Source organism: Vigna angularis, chromosome 11 (genome assembly GCF_016808095.1).
Source record: "Vigna angularis cultivar LongXiaoDou No.4 chromosome 11, ASM1680809v1, whole genome shotgun sequence".
NCBI lineage: Eukaryota > Viridiplantae > Streptophyta > Magnoliopsida > Fabales > Fabaceae > Vigna > Vigna angularis.
This window is the reverse complement of record NC_068980.1, coordinates 12,698,213-12,711,263: the sequence shown is the minus strand read 5'-3', so window position 1 is coordinate 12,711,263 and position 13,051 is coordinate 12,698,213. Positions and strand designations below refer to the sequence as shown.

General features: G+C 35.3%; 1 long non-coding RNA gene across 1 annotated transcript; it reads left to right on the top strand.

Annotated features, from left to right (window-relative positions):
- Nucleotides 1-1,159: 1,159 nt before the first annotated feature.
- On the top strand, nt 1,160-10,469 carry LOC128194819 (uncharacterized). The gene is made up of 7 exons (XR_008246219.1): nt 1,160-1,723; nt 5,651-5,841; nt 5,915-8,328; nt 8,783-8,884; nt 9,233-9,427; nt 9,523-9,571; nt 10,326-10,469. It is a non-coding gene; the product is annotated as an uncharacterized LOC128194819 (long non-coding RNA).
- The last annotated feature ends 2,582 nt before the right edge of the window (nt 10,470-13,051 follow it).

The following is a 13,051-nucleotide window of genomic DNA, read 5'->3' as shown; positions in this document are numbered from 1 at the left end:
GGCTGAAGCTTCAACTGCGTCAGCTCTATCACCCTCCTGTGCTAGGTCAGTGAGCCATGCCACATAAGCTGCAAATTCATCCTGAGACATTAATTATCTCTCAGGGAATGCGGACGTCAGTGTCCTAAGCAGCGTCTGCTCGCCCTTGTATACGACAACCATCCTAGCATCCAGTAGAGAGTAGTACATGTCCCACATTTAGAAAGGAGCGGCCTCATGAACCGGCTCCTGAGCTGGTGGTGGCGCCCTCTTGTGTGCCCTGGGCTGCTGTGGTGGTGGTTCTGGATGGCCTGGCTCATCCATTGCACAATAATGACTAAAGTAAGCTGCGTCCAGCTCCTTTCTTGGACGCTCCAGTGGTGGCCTAGAAACATCAATGCCTGCGGCCTCACAAAGGTAGGTGATCAATGAAGGATGTCCCAGGGGTGCCTTGCTGGTTGCACCACGGGCACAGCTCTAGATCTCATCAGCTATGACCTGGCCTATGTCAATATTAAGGCCCTTGAGAAATACAGTAGAGGAGGATAGTCCTAGGAACAGTGATGTCAGAAACATGAGAGCAGAGATGGATGTTAACATGAGAGAATGTCATCCAATACTTCGCTAGAGGCGTCAGATGGGGTCTAGTAAAGTGGATGGGTGCCCCATACCTATTCCTCTGAAAAAATGCCCTCCAGGCATACATAAGGTCTGCTCCATGATAACTCCCTAAATTTTCATATTTTTCTATGATTATAAATCATTTTTAGTTTCTTTTTGTTTTTAATTGCCTAGATTTAGGTTAGTTTTAGGTTTTTCTATTAATTCTTTAGTTTTATAGAATTTTAGTTAAAAATAGGTTTTTAGGTGTAATTTTTAGCTTTTGTTAATAATTAGAAGATTAATTTTTTTTTTAGAAAATCTTTTTGATAAAATTCTTTTCTTTTATTTGTTAATTTTCCTTTTCTTTCTTTAATTTTGCATTAATGTTTCTTTGTTGCAGCAAAGCCCCTAGCAATTGGGTTGATTGGAATTAGAATTGGGTTGCTGCTGCACTGATTGGGCCATTGCAAAGGGATGATTTAATTAACAATTGGGCCGCGGGTGCAAGCGTGGCTGACCTTGGGCTCCATTTAGTAGGACGACACCGTTTTGAAGAGCAACTTCCTTAGGGGTCCTCGCACTCTCGTTCAGAGCTTCAATTGGAGAAAGGAAAAGCACCCCAAAGCTAGGGCTTGGGTGGAGCGAGAGAACGAGAGAAGCAAGAGCTGAAGAGAGGAGCGCGTTCTGAACCAGCACTCAACTAAAGGCACGTGACCGAAGCAGCTGCCCGAAGAGGTGATCGGAGCTGAACCGACAAAGATGGAAACTGATCAGCGGGTTTAAACAGAAGGATGAACAGTGGCCATTGATCATGAAGCTTAGCGTAGCAAGCAAGTTTCTCTTTCCCATTTTTTCCTTTTTCTTTTTTCTTCGTTCAATTTTTTTCTTTCTTTCTTTTTCAACCCTATATAAAGCGGTTTTCTTCATGTAAATACACACGGGTGGTGGGTGACAGGCACCATTCTTAGCTCTAGGAGGGTGACAGAATCCGTGCGAGAGTTCTTGAGCGATTAGTTAGGGTTTTTTTAGATTCAATTTCTGTTCAGTTCAGTTTTGGTAGTTATCTTTTGCACTGGATTTTGCTCACAGCTCACGCGGGTGACAGACCGTGAGTGTTCTCTGGTGTTCATAGTACACTTTTGTAAGTTTAGCTTTTGATTACAATAAAGCATTGAAGTTTCTTTCGATTACTTGTTCAATTTCCACTTTCTTGCTTATCAATTTCACTCATGTTCAGTTTACCATTTCTGTAATTTTGACTTGATTTCATTTACTGTTGTAATAGTTCCTTTGAGATTCTCAGTTGATTCTTGTTTACTTTTGATTGATTTCTACTTTTAGATTTGATGTCTGCAATGTTCATGTTCTGGTTCTGATTCAGATTGCTCTTTAATTTCTTGCACATGAATTTTAATTATTAGCATTTGAACTATTGATTCTACATTTTGGCTTTGAATTCTGATTTCCATCTTTGATTTTGTATCTCTCTTTTATAGTTCTCAATCTGATTCTGTCCAGTTTGGTTTATTTTAGTAGTGTAGAATTAGTTTTCTGAATTTTTTTTCCTTTTATTTTGATCTTCAACCTTTAGGTCTAGTTACCTATTTTCTATTTTTGAAATTGCAACTCTGTCCCATATCATAGGATTCCTCTTCCATTTTAATTTCAATTTTTTTGTGTTACTGTGAATTGAAGATTCGTATAGTTTTAGTTTCTCTTTCATTTATTTTCTTTACTCTTTGAAACAATTTATAGATTATATATTTTGTTCCGTTTCTTTTATTTTTAATAATTCATTTTTATTTCCCCACCTAGTTTTAGTTTTTAGTAAATAAATAAATAGGATTAATTCTACAATTCTAGCTTAACAAGTACCAAGTCCACGGATTAGACCCTAGGTTGCCCCTATACTACATTAAATGGGAATTTAGGTTTGTTGAGATTTTTGGCGACAAAAATCCTTTCACCACTCCACATCCTCATAATCCACCCCTTCCAGCATGGATGAGGCAAACTGACATTGCTCCTCCTCCCACTCTATACCAAGGAAGCAGTTAATAACATCAACATAAAAAATAACCTTCTTTCCCCTCACGTAGCTGAAGTACGTCTCTTCTTCTCCTCCCAATGCTTTGGCATTTGTGTAAAACTCTTTAACTATGTCAACATTGGCGGGAGAGGGGTATATTGCCAGGTGGCCCCAGTCTGTAATGTTCAGCTCCCTTCCAAACTAGGGAGCTAAGGATGGTATGGAGGCCACCTTCCTTTTCATTAGCAATTTTCTTCCCTCCACTTGTGGGAAGTATCTTTCATGAGCAGGGGTTCTAAACTAGTCTGAGTGAAACTGCTCCTTCTCCTTCCTCTTTGTTCCCTTTTCTTTGGAACCAAGGGTTTTAATCCTTTTGCCTGAAGAAGATGTCATTCCTGCACAGAAAAATTCACAGACAAACCCAGAAATCATTTAGCATTAATTCCCAAAAATTACAAACTCTCATTATTCAAAAAGAGGGTATAAAAGAGAACACTCAACACCAGCTGCAGAGAACCAAATAGCCAAAAACTGAACACAACAAAAAATTCAAAATTTGCCACTACCGCTCGCCACTTGGGCGCCCCTCAAGGGGCGCTTGAGCGGCGCGCGGTGTAGCCAAGCGTGACCTTGCTGTTTCAATCCTTTTCCAAATCAGTTTCCACCCAGTTTAGATCAAAATTGGCACAATTTAATCGGTCCAAACAGTGAGAAATCAAGCATAAACAGTATAGGGCATCAAAAATCAAAATTTCTCATCCAAACCTTACATATATCAAGAACTTACTTGATTGGAGACAAGAAAACAGAGATTGAAGCTCAAATTAAGTACACCAATTTGTCCCTTAGCAGCCACATAATAAAAAACCCCAAACTTTGATGGCTGAAAATTATTTTGAATAATCTAAAAGAAAATTGTGAAGAACTATGAATATTTATCATGATATAAGTCATTTATTAGTATTAATCACAATCCAATTCGGTATTATAGGATAAAGCATATAAAGATTGATCGTCAGTTCATCAAAGAAAAATTGGACAATGGTTCGATGAGAAAAATCATTTCTAGCATGGGGATCCTGAGCAGGAAATATATATATATATATATATATATATATATATATATATATATATATATATATATATGTATATATGTATATATATATGTATATGTATATATGTATATATGTATATATATGTATATGTATATGTATATATGTATATGTATATATGTATATGTATATATGTATATAACATAAAACTTCAAAGGGAGTAATTGTATTCTTAGTGTACCTGGACATCAATGTTACTAGGATGATTGGAAGGAACAATAACTCATGAGTCAACATTTAGAAAAGTAGTATGAGATAAAACTCAGGTTGAAATATTCTTTTAGAATTCAAGTGGCCTAGTACAAGAAAGGTATTTTCATATGCCAACAATAATCTGGATATTATAATTGGAGAAACTTGCTAACATAGAGAAGTAAAACAAAAAAAACGTTGTAGCTTAATCTAGCGAAGTAGTTAAGTTTCACGCAACAACACAAGTTATTTGTCAATTGCTTTGGTTGAAATAACATGAAGATTGATTGTGATGGACAATGAAATTCTACTGTGATAACATCTCAGAGAGGCAAAAGCAGAAAGAGCTACAAACATGGTAATTAAATGATGGTTTACCTTGACGATCGAGGACACGGTAATTAAATGTGGTCGGTGCGGGAGCGAACACACCATAGCCCCTCGATTGGAGGTACTAGGACATTCGAGGAAAAATTCCTTAACGATCGACCTCGTTCAGCCCACAAATGCACCAGGTTTTCGTTCCTAAGCAATGGAAGACCAAGACGAACCCAAACTGAAGAGCTCCACGAACAATAAGAGTTAGGACTTGCGGGAAAGGGAGGGAACAACTAGGGTTTGAAGAATGTGGTGCGGAAGGGAGGGAACAACTAAGGCTTGCTGGAAAATCACATTAAATGCAGAGATGAAGGCGCATTAGATGCAGAGATGAAGGCATAGGGAGGGAAGGAGGGAACAACTAGGGCTTGAGAAAATTAGAAGCATGGGAAATGAAGGTGCAGGGAGGGGAGGGAGCTATTTTGGGAGAATATTAGGAGCTTACCAGCGTTTTCACTAAATAACTGCTGAAAAAGTATTGTAAAAAGAAAAAAATAATAACTTTTAGGGGCGATTTTAGTGATAAACAACCATAAAACTTTATATAAAATAATAAAAAAAATCTAAATGTGATTTTAGTCATAACCGTAGAATTTTTTTCAAGGTTTCTCAAACCGCTGAAAAATAATCCCTCCTAAAATATATTATTTTTGTAGTGTAAATTATTTTCTATTGTTATAAATTAATATTAATATAATGATAATTTTTTGCCTAACTCTCCTAACCCATTTTATAAAATAATAATTATATTTAAGTTAATAAAAATAATATTATTTTTCAAAAATATGAATGTATTATAATTTATATTTATTTTTTATATCAAATAATTAAAATTAAAATTCATGACTTCAATTTATAAAATGTTGGTTTATTTTTTGACTTTTTAAAGTGGGTTAAAATGATTCCATAATTGACCCATTTTTCCAAGGTTAGATTAAGCCAAAAAGTTGTAGCCTTTTTGGTTTTCACTTTCGTTGGATAATGTCAATTTTGTTCCCATTTTTAAAAGTGTTTGGAATATGTTCAAAGTTAGTAAAATTTGCGTCAAATTTGTCCCTTCCGTTAAGTATGACCAAACGGAGTTAATGTGTTAATGATATGGCACCAGTTATTGGCAACGTGTCAATATATCAGTTTGTCCGTGCTGACGTGTTACATACTAACAAAAGATATGGTGTTTTATTAAGATAGGCTTTTTTAATTTGGGGAAAATTTGATTTAGGGCATAGATAGAACCAATTCTTCTTCTCCTTTCTGTTGCGCACACGGTACAGTGGTGGGTCTTCTTCAAATTTGTCTTCTTCTCCTTTCTTTTGTTGTTCTTTACGGTTTGAATGTTAGTGTTGTCTGTTGGCAGTAGGGTGGTGGTTCATCTTTGGCGAGCTAGTGTTCCGTCGTTCGTAGTTGCTTGGCGAAGTGGTTCTTGGTTTGTGTTTGTCTCGTTTTGGGGTTGGCTTTGAAGTATCAATGTCTTTGAATCAAGGTTTTTCATCTTGGTCATGGGGGAGCTGTCGTGGGAAGCAAGTTTGGGGTTGCCTTAATTACAAGGTTTGTAGTTTAATTTTTGTGATAAATTGTTCTAGTGATTAATGAAATGTTAATGATTGGATACTTTGAATAGCGGACAAGAAACGAAGAACTTCAAGGATGCAATTTCTTTAAATGGCGTAACGAAGATAATATAGATGATGCTGGTAGTACTATTGCTAGGCAAAGGAGAAAGATTAATAGCATGGAGAAATCGGTTATGGGTTTTCAGAAAAGGAAGAAGATGTTCATTTGGATGTTATATTTTATGGGGTTGATTAACATCATCCTTCTTTGTATTTCGTTAAAAGTCCATGATGTGTTCTAGTAGTTGGTTGTTGTGAAGAGCACTTCGGCCTTATTATAATATGATGTTTTGAAATCAATGAGAAATGTGAATTTGTGCATCTGGTATTGTTGTTTGAATATACATTTTGTTTGATATATACAACATAAGCTAATTGAACTTTAGATTAAAATGATAATAAAATGAGAAAGTGGTGTGTCATCCTCATTGTAACTGACAAAAAATTTGAGCAAGTGGTTTAAGCACTATCACTGTAACTAAAATGATATTTGAAAAGCAAAGAGAAAAATGATGTGTAGTAAATTTGTAGCTTCTGAATGTGCATTGGACGAGTATTATGTGCAGTAAATTTGTAAGAAGTGCATTTATACATTTTGACCACATAAGATTATTGTAATCACATGATGTAAGTGTCCCCTGGACTGTCAAAGATGAGTACCTGTAACATGAGTATACAACACAACAAAGAACCATATCCCTGTCACCACAATATACATTACAATTAATTTATACTAGACATGCACATGGAATGTACATCAATGATAATGACATTATAATCACAAAATGAAAATGAAATGCACATCCGAAAGACAAACTGTCATTGAATTATAATCACAGTATAATCATCCAAATACATATCACAGCTTACAAAATACCCAATTCAAAATGAAGTTCAAACTACATGACTATGTTTACAAAGAAGCTAATACTGGGTTGTAACATACTTAAGCTAAACTTGTAAATACTATGATGTCAATGTTCAAAATATATGTGAATGTTCTAAATAACTTCTAAAGTGCTGCTGTAGATGGTTGTGTTTGTTCAAATCCGCATTGAGTAAGCTGGCTTGGTCCTGTAGTTGGCTGGGTTTCAGGTTGTTGAGTTGGTCCTATTGTTGGGTGGATTTCAGGTTGTTGACTTGGTCCTGTAGTTGGCTTGGTTTCAGGTTGCTGACTTGATTGAAATTGGTTTGTTGGAGGACGTTGTGGGCAAGTATTTCTTTTATGACCAAGCTATCTACATATGGAACATCTCTTACGAGTTCCATTTTGCTTTAGCTGTGTGTCATCCTTCTTTAGCTCACAAGCCTCTAGCCTTCTCTTCTTTTTTGGTATACCAGGTAACATCCTTTTAGGTGGAGGCAAGACATCAGGCGGAGAAGTCATTTCCCATAAGTGATGACCATTGACAGGGTATATCATTGAAATATATGTTTCTTGGTATGTTGATCTTCTAAACCAATTTGGGACTTAGTCTTCTCCATTGATGTTCAAAAAATTCATGGCAGCTAGTGCATGACAGCATGGGATTCCTGTTAAAGTCCACTTTCTACAACTGCATTCGACTTTATGTCAATAACATACTTCTCACCAATCATTGAAGTGTGTATCACCTCAAAAAAAATTTGTCCTGACCAACTGCAATGATAAGCATTTTAAATCAGTATTAAAAGTAAAAAATTTAAAACATCATAATGAAGTCCATATTCTGATGTAGTGATGTGCACATACCTAGGTATCCAAAATTTAGTCATGTCACTACAAAAATTATATATTATAATAGAGGTTTTTTGTCGGCAGTTGAAAAATCCTCCGAAAAATTCTGACGGTTTCAATAATAAACCGCAACTATGTTTTAACTTTTTTTTATTTAAAAAATTTCAGCTGTTATTATGAATAGTTGCAGTGAAGTTATTTTTTTATTTTATTTTTTAAATAAATTATTGGCGCTTGTTTAGTGAAATGCCTTAAATTTGTAAATAATTTTTTATTCATTTTTAATTTGTGCCATCATTTTCACTCTGCCTCTCCTTTCCAAACCCTATTTTCTCCATCTTCTCCACTGTTCCTATCATGTCTTGTTTTCCATCTTCTCCACTATGGTTGTCGTTCCCCAACAACATTTTCTCCTTCGTCACACCTTTGCATCTTCTCCACTATAACTCTCGTTCCCAACCCTAATTTTGCCTTCACCGCTAGTTCATTTTGCATTTTGCATCTTCTGAAAACGCACCCAACCCTAGTTTCGTCTTCATCGCTGGTTCATTTGGCATTTTGCATCTTCAGAAAACGCAGAAAGGGCGAAAAAACATCATTTAGATCCTAATATTAGTGTTCCCCACTTCTCTTTTCCATCCAGAAATCTTGTTGCAGAAGTGAGGAAAAAGTGGTTGCCTTGGACACTTCTTTCGTCGTTCTCTGGTATGTCATCCCTTCTCAGGTGCTTTTTTTTTGTTCTCGCAGTGTTTGATCCATTTTTTAGATTCATAAGCGTGATTTTGTTGGGTGTTGAGTTGGGTGCATTGTGAGACCCAAATGGATTTTGACATTTTGGGGTATTTTGGTGAAATTGAAATGATATTTTAAGCCGTAAGGTGTTTGTAAAATTTCTCCAGTGAAAAATCACATTTAACCTAAAACATCTGACATATTTCTTATTTTATCTTCTTGATGCTTTACGAATCACCATTTCAATGATGTATGTATGCAAGTGCAACACTATCTCATTTCTCTCTGAATCGTTGGTTGCAGGATTTGACTATTGTTTTATCAACACTTATACCTGTGATATATATGAATAATGACCGCAAATATCAATCAGATTTCTCTTTGGGACTAAAGGTAATACTAAAAAATTCATTGTAATTGATGGAAGTATGGCAGAAACATTGCTGGAAGGAGTTGTTAAGAGACAAGTATAAGAGCATAAAGTTGAGGAGTTTAATGTCATGGGAAAGGGAAGCGTAACCGGAAGCTGGTATCTAATCCTATTATTTATGCCATTGTTTTCTTTAATTTATTTATGCTTCTTTTATTCTATTTTCTAACTAAGCATTAATATTTACTATTGATATATTGTGATTTACTATTGATATTAATAGCTAAGCATTAATATTGGAAGATGTTAGCTTTGGTGATAATTATGAAGTAGAGCTTACTGATGGTGATTCAAATTCCATTGGAACTGGAACTACTACTACTAAAAGGCTTTATAAGATAAAAACGTATAGTATGTGTCATTTTTTAATTAATTTTTTATGTTTTTGTTTTTATATGATGCGCCTTCATTATCTGTTTGTGATGTTAATATTTAATTTATTAACAGCAGATAGCACAAAGCCATTTCCTCTAATGCAAGGTGAAGGAAAAACATTCAGTTGGGTTGGAGCAATATCTACAATTGATAGAGATGAGGAACAAATTGGGAGAAACCCCAGCTTACAGAGCAGTTGCTCTTGGGAAGATAGACTTGCTCAGTTTTTCCCATGGGTTATAGTGATTATTTGAAGAAGATGAGAAAGTATGTTCTTATTTCTCATCTTGCTATGTTATTTTTGTTGATGTGCCTTCATTAGATTATGTGTTTACTGATAGCTTTTTGTGTGGATGTACCAGGAGTGGTGAATGGGGTGATCATGTCACATTGTAGGCGGCTGCAGATTGGGTACGAGAAAATGAACGTTTTCCATTTTATTTTGCCTCTCCTATAATACTTTTCTTCTTTTTTTATTGTCTATGTTGTCTAATGCCTTTACAAACGTAGTTGAGATTTCAAAGTAGAAAATCTTTCCCAATGTATTAGTTAAACGAAATAGCATTGATTTTTTGGGCATTTATTTTGTTATGTTCGGAGAGAAATAAGAGAAGAGTTTTCGTATTCTCAGGTACAATGAATTAGCCAACTTACAATAGGTGAGAGACAAGTTTTATATATCTGTCTAACTTTATAGGAGTTTAATAAGCTATAACAGACTAACAGATTATAACAGTACAGTTGTCACGAGGCCTAAACATAAAAGAACTAGTACTGGAAATATTTACAGAGTAAAATACTACTCTTACTTTTAAAGTTCAAATGTTTCAAGCTATTATTTTATTTCATTACTGATTTATCTAAGGTTTTAAATGATTAGAATTATAATCTTTATATTTAAGCAAATTATATACTAAAGTTCGAACGTATACTATAATTTCATATGCAGATCACAAAATGTCCTTTTTCCTTCTTGTAGGAAAACTTATTTTAGAATCTTTTTCCTTCCTGTAGGAAAACTTATTTTAGAATCTCAAGTTCTTTAACTCATCTTTCCTTTTCCAATCTTTTCTCAAGTTCTCAAGTTCTTTAACTCATCTTTCCTTTCCTTTTCCAATCTTTTCCTGTAGTCCTTTTTAATTAATTATTGTTTTCTAATTTTCAGGTGAGTTAGACCCAGAACTAAGTATCTTGTTGGCAGATATCACCATTCATACCACATAATAATAGAGAAATTAGTTTACCCGCTATTGTTTTTGTGTTTTTGTTTATACACTGTGTAATTTTATTACTATTACTTAAACATGTATATAAGTGAATGAAAGGAATGTTATTCAGAACATTTTTTTTTTGTTAATTTTTAGGATTGAACTTGTTATTATAATAATATTTAATTTTTGGTTTCACATTATTCCTTCTGATTTATTATTAAACATAATTTATAATAATCAAATTATTTAAATTAAAAGAAAATTAAATCATTTTCATTATTGACGGTTTTAGAAACTCTAACTACGTAAACTCAGTAATTCCCGGCGATTTTGGAGAACCCTCGCAAATACTGACGGTTTTGGAGAACTCTAGAAAATACCGGCGGTTTTTATAAGAAACCCCCACAAATAACGGCAATTATACAGAAAACCGCCAGAAAATATTTACCGCCAGAGCTTTTCTCGACGGTTTTTACAACCGTGGGAATTGCATTTACTGGGGGTTAAAATCGTCAGTAATGCGAAAAAAAACCTCCGGTAAAATTTCAAATTTTTGTAGTGTGTGCAATTCCTTTTTAAATCTTTTTTTAATCTTTGGGCAAAGACAACCTTCAAATGTAGTTCTTTTCTGTCTATTTGTTGCCCATCTCTTCATGAGGTACATGCAAATGTCTTCCATAATTGTGATGATGGGCTTACCTCTTGCATGTAATATGACACTGTTGAAAGCTTCAGACATATTATCGACTAAGGTGTCACAAACAGCTTTACCCGTAAACCTTGAACGTGACCAAAATCTAATTAAACAAATAAGAAGTGAAATATATCAGCTAGGAAAACAAACAAAAATAAATATGAAGAATGGATTTAAATATGACATACCTTGGTGGAAGTTGTCCTTATAGGCCTTGAAACACACATACATTCTCTTGAATATTGGATTGTCCTAATTAGGTTCAACCTTAACTTTGATAGTTGAACCAGGATTAGACCGAAGCAACTCATTTGCATAGTCATAGAGTATTTTATATTGTTCTTTAAAATCACCTTCTATTTGTTTAAAAGCCATTGCTTTTGCCCTACAAGTTGTAGACCGAGAAACACCAATGTTCTACTTCTTAGAAACTTTGTTTTGGAGGTTATACAGATTAATATTGGGATTCTCTTTTATGGTCTTCTCTAACCTCCCACTCAACCATTTTGAAGTCATTAAACGAATGTTAAATTCCCTACTGCATGTGTGCTTGTCTATAATCTTCCTTAGCTGCCATGTATTTTCAACTGCCTTATATGCACAATATGCATACCATGGACATTTTCCTTTTGCCCCAGAACATCTGACACACACTCTTCTTTTGTCATTTTTATAAACTTTTACTTTCCTTCCATTCTCTACTCCATATGTTCTTATAGCTCTTGTAAAATCTTTTTTCTCAGGGAAATACGTGTCCACTTCCCATTTATATTGTTCCATACTTTTGGGCATTGAAAATATCCCAAAATCCCCATACTCATCTCTATCATCATCTGTGTTGTCACTTTCAACAACACTGTTCAAACTCTCGGATTCCCAATCACTTTTTGATAAACCCCTAGGTCCACCAATTTCTACTTGGTTAGTAGCTTCAAATATATCACATTCCACTTCATCTCCCTCGTCAGTGAAGAAATCCTCTTCAGACCCATTCCAACTTCTAACATCATACTCATAAGCTTGTACATCAGCCTGACCCTGTCCCTCCACACCATTACCCTCTGCCTCGCCCTCTACCTCAACCACTGCATCTACCTAAACTTGTACCTGAGGCTCTACATCAGCCACTGCCTCTGCCTCAATTTCTACCTCACCTTCTACCACACCATCTACATTAGCCACTGCCTCTGCCTCAATTTCTACCTCAACTTCTACCACACCATCTACATGAGCCATTGCCTCTGCCTCAACTTCTACCTCACCTTCTACCACAACATCTACATCAACCATTGCCTCAACTTCAACTTCTACCTCAGCTTCTACTTCTACTTCAGCCTCTACCTTAGGCTCTACATCACCTACTGCCTGAACCTGTGCTTCACTCATTACCTGAACCTCAGCTTCACCAACCTCTATCTCAACTTGCTTTTCAGGACTCTTTCTCTCTCTCAACTTTTGCTTCACCACTAGGTCTCTCAATTTCTAGTTGACAAGAGTATTCCAACTCCAGAAGATACTGAGGTTGACACACCATGTGTATAACATAAAGGTGAGCTTGACCATTCAACATAGCAATATTGACTAGATGACATGCACCTTTGTCATCTGATAACAATTCCAAATAATCTTCTAACATAGGACCACGACCCAATGAATACCACAACTCATTTACATTCCTATAACCCATCTCCTTAAGAATGCTTAATATTTCAAAATAACTCCATCGATCTGGATCAATTTTTAAAGTTGTGGTTTTACCATAGTGGTATCTGAATGTCCCATTATTCTCAAATTTCCCCGCATGGTGAAACACGATTTCAACGTCTGAGTTGGCCATCTAAACTAATATAAAAATTGTTTACAATTAATCTATGCTCAACCCAAATGTTATCTACCCAAAAAACAAGTAAAACAAAGCAAAACAAAGCAAAAACACCATTAGGGAGGACCACAACCACAATGGCGCAACATTGTTCAAAGCACATG